This window comes from Cucurbita maxima, unplaced genomic scaffold (assembly GCF_002738345.1).
Source record: "Cucurbita maxima cultivar Rimu unplaced genomic scaffold, Cmax_1.0 Cma_Scf00072, whole genome shotgun sequence".
In the NCBI taxonomy this organism is placed as follows: Eukaryota; Viridiplantae; Streptophyta; class Magnoliopsida; order Cucurbitales; family Cucurbitaceae; genus Cucurbita; species Cucurbita maxima.
The window spans coordinates 302,813-311,415 of NW_019272088.1; positions in this window are offsets into that span (position 1 = coordinate 302,813).

Genomic DNA, 8,603 nt, shown 5'->3' on the forward strand with positions numbered 1-8,603 from the left:
ACTTGAAATTGGTCACCTAGATTTAGAATTTGAATCTAACACTTGGTGGCTTTGATATTGGTCATCAAAATCAACCATCCTAAGTATTTAGGAGTAATTTAATAAAAAAATTTAAAAGTTGATCTATGTAGTTTAATGGTGAGAATTTTATGTTGTGGTCGTGAAGACTTGACCAATGTGTGGCTGTAGATGAGTGATGAGAATTCCATGTTTTACCAAATACTCTCATTTGAGCTTCAGTGTACATGTTTTTATTTTCCATAATTATTTTAACTCAAATTTGTTTTGAGGACTATTAAACAATGAAAACCATTTAGTATGGGCAAACCTTGAAAGAAGCATACCCTAATTTGCTCTAAAAGTTGCACCAAAACAATGCTGTTCGAGAAGAATTCTCCTTAAAGTCCCAATTGAATTAGGTTTCTGGTTTGATGATATGCAACCCTAAATTCATAGCCAATCCAGAATTTTAGGTTAGATACCCACGCACTAAAATAAATATATACATATAGATTTTAAGGAATATATGAAAATAAAAACGTTAAAAACATTATGTCAAAATTAGATAGTTTAATTTTTTATTTTCCAAATTTCAAAACTTAAAATATAAAGATCAATACCACCGAAACTCAATGAGACTCAACCTAAAATATTATAAATATTATGTTTTCGGCTACTAACCTAAATTTTCGTCTTTGGATTTACAAGGAGACTCAAGAGGTGGATTTGCAGGGCTATTCCAAATCACTACTTCCCACTTTGTCAATGGAAGTTCAGAATTGGATGCTGTGTAAACCAATGGAGACATTAATATATATTTCCATCCACAAGGCAAACAAGAAATACTAGTATTACAAAAAGAGTCTTATATTTTCAATTCTTAGTAGATCTATTAATTCAAACTTTCTCTAAGAAATATCTTGAGATAGAAAAACTAAAAAATTGTTGAAATTCTATTTAATTTTTTATTCAATTTATTTGTGCTCTGTATCATGTGAATTTTGATTCGGGTTCTTAATTAAATAAAAATAAACTATGTTAAAAAAGTAAATAAACTGACCACAATTACATCGTTTGAGTTTGTAGGTGAACGCCATAAAGAAAACACAAACAACAAAAGACTTGAGAATTTGCATGATCTTCTTTTCTTCAATGGTTTTGTGGCTTGTTTTCAAGTAGAGATTTATATCTTCCTCTTCTCTTGAAAATGAGACTTGATATGGTGTTAAATTTAGTAAAATAAATTCTAAAAACAATAATATGTTAATTATAAGCCCTTTTGGAGCACTAACTCCAATTTGGCCCGGAAGGGTTGGATGGAAACTCAACGACCCAAAATTTTCTATTTAATTTAAGGTCGCTACTGTATACGTACCATAAACATTGAATGCGAAAGACTTCATTTAAATTCCATAAAACATAACATTTAACTTAAAATACATCCCGTGACTTACGTGTTTTGAAAACATCTTGAAAACGACACAACAAAAAAATCTGAAATAAAATAAATAAGCGTTTAAGTTTAAAACATCCTATTCTAGCCTAAGTCTAAGAAAATAAATATCATTATCCTATGCATGTGCCATGATCTCGAGTTGCGATGCCGTCATCAGTCGTACAGGAATGTCGTGCCTTAACCTGAAAAATATAGTAGCACATGGCTTGAGTATTTAAACAAATACTCAGAAAGTGACCCCACTATTGGGGTTAAATGCAACAATCACATGCAATGAAATGATGGGGCCTATCTTTCGTTTCGTTTCGTTTCGTTCTCCCTATGGTGCTGTCCTAACGGGTGATCGTGGATGTGTACCATATACTCTACACACAGCCAATACGTGCGAGTATGGACTCACCAGCTAGTTCGCACACTGCTGGGCCACTTTTCTTATCCGGTGGACATACTCTGGGAGCCCCTTAAGCCAGAACCCGTTAAAACTAGTAACCGTCACGACAACGCTATGCAAAGCATAACGATCGTTGTCCTACCATTGGATGTACGCGTTCGTACCCTCGTGATGGGATAGGGGTATCCCCCCAGATGCATGAACACACACATAATGCATGAGGTCCCACTACTTCTACATTTATCATTAATGAACCTAACCCCCCTATCACATTCCATGCTTCATGTCATTCTCATTTTCAATTTACGTTTCATACATAATCCTATTGGGATTATGATTTCAAACAGTTTACCATATTCCATGTCATACAATTCATGTTGTATACACAAAATTTAAGAGGCCTAACATAACGTTCTATGCTTTTAACATAACATTTCATCATATATACATCATACCATGATATATTGCATCACAATGTATCATATCATAAACGAGTCATAACGTAAACACTTCATAATCATATCGTTCTCCAACTTATCATAGCCTTAACGTTCTTATACCTATCACAGACATATCATTATGTGAACGTACCTTAGTTATCTCATTACAAGGACTTAACCTAACGCTATCGTTCTATCAATCTATCACAAACCTATCGCTTTCTACCCGTAGCCTAACCGTATTCTTCCATCAATCTCTCTTATCCATATCACTCTGGTATGTAACCTAACCTTAACGTTTCATGAACGTATTTTACTCCTATCGTTACATTTCGTTTTGTGCATCCATCTCGTATCCTATCTCAAACATGTCATTGAACTCATCGTACCGTAATTATTATCAAACAATTCATATTATATTATATACATAACAAATAAGAAGCATATCGATCCACAAACAATTAACACATATCAATATATATGACACATGCAAAACCATGGGCCACGTGTCAACAGTAAATATAACCATGTCGATATTAAGGTCACTTACCTGGCTCGCTTAAGTCGTTGTCACAAATATATCTTTAATGAAAGTTCGATTCTGTCCTTTGAAATCTGAGTCAACCTATATGAACTCATGACATCAGTTTCAAATTTTAACTCTGTACAATTATTTCCCTAATTTACATTGGCCATCTTAAAATTCTAATATTTTTTGTTATACAAAATTTAAAGGAGCTCACTACCCTCTGATATTTCCTGTTTTAGTGTTAAATATTGTTCAACAAATCTTTCCTCAATCTCCCTCCCTCTCTCTCTCTCATTATTTTCATTTTGTAAATAAGTTTTTCAATGGTGTGTAAATAGATATTACTGGCAAATTTTAAGTCCATTGTTTCACTACGATCTTTTAGTTTATAGAACTACCAACTAAAATTTTATTAAATCTAATCTTATAACCTTATTTCGTATAACTTAAAATGCTAACAAAAATCTAATCAATTGTATAAGGGATCTGATGATTATGGTTAAAGATATGAAAGAAGATTTGATCCTAAATTAATTTCTTATAACGATAACTATAAAAGAAAAGAAAATCTGAGATAGGATTTTACCGTAATAACTGACAAAAATCTCTAAATCTCCAATTTTGCTTATGGCTTATGTTGAAAGCCATTTTATTTCTTCTCAAATATGACCATTGGTGTTTTTTTGTTTCATTCATTTTTTTTGCAGTTGGGTTAAGGATGGGTGAGGAGAGATAATTGTGGGAAGGGATGAGAGGTTAGTGGAGAGAGGTGGGGAATTTTTTTTTTTAATTTTAATTTTAATTCATTAATTAATTTATTGTTTATTATTATTTTAACTTTTTTTTAGTTGTTTATTTGTTTATTTATTTTTGGGCTATTACACTCAACCTTACCAACATGTTCTTTTTTGGCATATTTTTTTTAGGACGGCACAATATCTCACATTTATATTAAAACAAATAATATAAAACAAATACTAGTTGAGAGAAAATCAAAAAAGAATGTGTCTTAGATATTTATATTGATGACTTCGAGTATGAATACAAAAAAATTCACAAATATCTTTAAAATGGTAGATATGGTTCTATTTACTATATGTATTTTTATTATGTATAACAATCTATCGTATATAATGATTTACATTCATTACTATACATTAGATGTTTATTATATATGACCATTTAGAATAACTGTCATTTACCTATAGTCTTACTATGTGTAGCCAGTCATTGAGTAAGTTATAAATAAGCAACCGACTAAAACTTTCATATAAGTCTTTTAATAAAAAGGAAGTTTTCATTTAAGTTCTCCCACGATGAATTTAAAAAGTAATTTTCATTGAATTCAAACGTGCTTGTAAGGAAATAAATTTAAACAAAGAAAGTAGTGACAACATTAGAAATAATAATAGGTGACAACCCTACTTTTCCATTAAAAAGTAAGGTTACTACATGTATGTCTTAACTATTAAGTGGGTCCGTCCTTCAACAAATATTGAGGTACATAGGTTCTTGGGTCTAATAGGGTATTATCTACGTTTCGTGTGAGATTTTGCCAGTATATTTTCACAACTCATGCACTAGACTAGGAAAAGTGTTCCATTTGTGTGGGCTGAGACATTTGAAGCAAGCTTCCAAGGTTTGAAGCACAGGTTAGTGTCGATGCCAGTATTTACAGTTCTAAAGATTTTGGAGGTTATATGTTTATAGTGATGCCTCCAAGAAAGGGTTCAAGTGTGTGTGGATACAACATTTGAAGGTCATAGCCTATACATCTCGTTAGTTAAAGGACATGCATCTCGTCAGTTATATTGGAATTGATCATAATGTTTACCTAAGTTAAGTTATTAGTAGGTCCTAAGCATGTTATATTAATTGCTATAGGTAAGAGTTAGACGTTGGATTGTTGTTTCGAGGTGTCTATCAAATTGTTAATGACTTTGGCCAAGATCGACCAAGTGACCTTATTGTTTGAGTTAGGTTATTATTTGATCTATGATGGTTCATGTCATTTGGCTTATACATGTACCATAAATATGTGTTATGTTTATGTTATGAGATGTTTATGTATCTTTGTATTGATATGAGACGTACGTCACATATGCATGTAAACCCATTACACTACTTTTATGAATGAATTGAAACGTCATGAATGAAATGTATATCTTACATATAAAGTTTGCGAGGATTGTGAGATATCATGCATGCATGTTACATAAATGAACTCTATTATGAAAGGAAAAAAAAATGAAAGATATTAAATGTTATGTTATGAAATGTAAATTATGGAACCTTATGCATGTTTGTATATCATATGCATTGGGATACTTTTTCATTATGTTATATTAGTACGGGCGTGTACGTTCGATATTTATGTTCTCCGTGATATCATGCTAGCATTTTTTTTTATTTGTGAAATGTGGTTGTTGAACACAACTCTCTTGGAAACATTATGAAACTCTTTATTAAGATCAATCAAAAAGAGAATACAAGACACTCTCCAGAATACTACTAGTTTTTAGATTTTTTAGATGAAGACCTTAGGTAAAGTAGAGGGGATATTTATATTGCGCAATCTAGACTTAACAAATCTAAATCTAGATATCTCTTCTAAAATATCAGTCTCTCTCCTAAAATATCAGTCTCTCCTAAAATATCAGTCTCTCTCCTAAAATATCAGTCTCTCTCCTAAAATATTTGGTATATCTCTCTTACATTCTCTCCTAAAATATATAGGTCTCTTAAAATATCTAGGTCTCTCCCCTAACTCTCTCTCCTAAAATATAGGTCTCTCTCCCCTAAAATATCATTCATTCAGGTATCTAGTCTCTCTCCCCTAAAACATCTAGGTATCTAGGTCTCTTTTCTAAAATATCTAGTATCGAGGTGTCTCTCCTAAAATATCTAAAATATGTAGGTATCTATCCTAAAATGTCTAGATATCTAGGTCTCTCTCTAAAATATCTAGGTATCTAGGTCTCTCTTCTAAAATATATAGGTCTCTCTCCTAAGTCTCTCTCTTAAAATATCCAGGTCTCTCCCCTACATAATCTAGGTCTCTCTCCTCTAACTAACTCTCTCTCTCCTAAAATAGAGATCTTTCTCCCCTCAAATATTACGTATCTAAGTCTCTCTCCCCTAAAATATTCAGGTATCTAGTTCTCTCTCCGAAAATATCTAGGTATCTAGGTCTCTCTCCAAAAATATCTAGGTATCTAGATGTTTCTCTTTAAATATCTAAAATATGTAGGTTTCTCTCCTAAAATATATAGGTTTCTAGGTCTCTCTCCTAAAATCCTAAAATATGGAGGTCTCTTCTATCTGTCCTAAAATATCTACCTATCTCTCTCCTAAAATATCTACTATCTCTCCTAAAATAGGTAGGTTTCTCTCTTAAAAAAATATCTAGGTCTCTTTCCTAAAATAGATGTATGTCTCCCTCCTAAAATATATGTACGTCTCTCTCCTAAAATATAAAAATATCTAGGTGTCTCTCCTAAAATATCTAGGTCTCTCTCCTAAAATATCTAGATTCCTCTTCTAAAAGATATGTAAGTCTCTCTCCTACAAAATATATGTAGGTCCCTCTCCCAAAATATGTACTATCTCTCTCAAAATAGGTAGGTTTCTCTCCTAAAATAGGTAGGTCTCTCTTCTAAAATATCTAGGTCTCTCTTCTAAAATATATGTAGTTCTCTCTCCTAAAATATATGTAGGTCTCCCTCCTAAAATAGTCCTAAAATACCTAGGTCTCTCTTCTAAAATATATCTAGGTCTCTTCTAAAATATATCTAGGTCTCTATCCTAAAATATATGTAGGTCTCCCTCCTAAAATAGTCTTCAAATATCTAGGTCTCTCTCCTAAAATATATGTAGGTCTCTCTCATAAAATAGTCCTAAAATATCTAGGACTCTTCTAAAATATATGTAGGTCTCCCATCTAAAATATATGTAGGTCTCTCTCCTACAATAGTCCTAAAATATCTAGATCTCTTCTAAAATATATGTAGGTCTCTCCCCTAAAATATATGTAGGTCTCCCTTCTAAAATATATGTAAGTCTCCCTTCTAAAATATATGTAGGTCTCTCTTCTAAAATAGTCCTAAAATATCTAGGTCTCTTCTAAAATATATGTAGGTCGCCCTTCTAGAATATATGTAGAAATATATGTAGGTCGCCCTTCTAAAATATATGTAGGTCTCTCTCCTAAAATATATGTAGGTCTCCCTCCTAAAATAGTCCTAAAATATCTATGTCTCTCTTCTAAAATATATGTAGGTCTCTCTCCTAAAATATATGTAGGTCTCTCTCTTAAAATATCTAGGTCTCTCTCCTAAAATATATGTACGTCTCTCTCCTAAAATATCTAGGGCTCTCTTCTAAAATATATCTAGGTCGCTCTCCTAAAATATCTAGGTCTCTCTCCTAAAATATCGAGTTCTCTCTTCTAAAATATATGTAAGTCTCTCTCCTAATACGTAGGTCTTCCTCCTAAAATATCTAGGTCTCTTTTGTAAAATATATGTAAGTCTCTCCCCTAAAATATATGTAAGTCTCTCTCCTAAAATATATGTAGGTCTCTCTCTTCAAATAGTCCTAGAATATCTAGGTCTCTTCTAAAATATATGTAGGTCTCCCTTCTAAAATATATTTAGGTCTCTCTTCTAAAATATATGTAGGTCTCTCTCCTAAAATATATGTATGTCTCTCTCCTAAAATATATGTATGTCTCTCTCCTAAAATAGTCCGAAAATATATAGGTCTCTCTTCTAAAATATATGTAGGTCTCTCTCCTAAAATATCTAGGTCTCTCTTCTAAAATATATGTAAGTCTCTCTCCTAATATGTAGGTCTTTCTCCTAAAATATCTAAGGCTTTCTTCTAAAATATAGGTAGGTCTCTCTCCTAAAATATCTAGGTCTCCCTCCTAAAATAGTTCTAAAATATCTACGTCTCTCTTTTAAAATATATGTAGGTCTCTCTTCTAAAATATCTAAGTCTCTCTCCTAAAATATCTAGGTCTCTCTTCGTCTCTCTCCTAAAATATATGTACGTCTATCTCTTAATATATGTAGGTCTCTCTTCTAAAATATATGTAGGTCTCTCTTCTAAAATATATGTAGGTCTCTCTCCTAAAATATATGTACGTCTATCTCTTATCTCTCCTAAAATATCAACACTCTCTCCTAAACTATAAACTATCTCTCTTAAAATATCTAGGTCTCTCTCCTCCGTCTCTCTCATAAAATATAGGTCTCTCTCATAAAATATAGGTCTCACTCTTAAGATAGGTAGGTCTCTCTCCTAAAATAACTAGGTCTCTCTCCTAAAATAACTAGGTCTCTCTCATAAAATATAGGTCTCTCTCCTAAAATAGGTAGCTAATAGGTAGGTCTCTCTCCAAAAATAAATATGTAGAACTCTTCCTATCCCTCCTAAAATATATAGGTCTCTCTCCTAAAATATCTACTATATCTCCTAATTCTTCTAATTCTCTCTCCTAATCTAATTCTCTCTCCTAAAATAGGTAGATCTCTCTACTAAAATAGGTAGGTAGGTCTTCCTCCTAAAATAGGTAGGTTTCTCTCCTAAAATAAATATGTAGATCTCTCTCCTATCTCTCCGAAAATATGTAGATCTCTCTCCTAAAATATCTAGATCTCTCTCCTAAAATATCTAGGTCTTTCTCCTGAAATATAGGTCTCTCCCTAAAATATGTAGGTCTCTCTCCAAAAAATAGGTATGTCTCTCTTCTAAAATAGGTAGGTCTCTTTCCTAAAAAAGGTA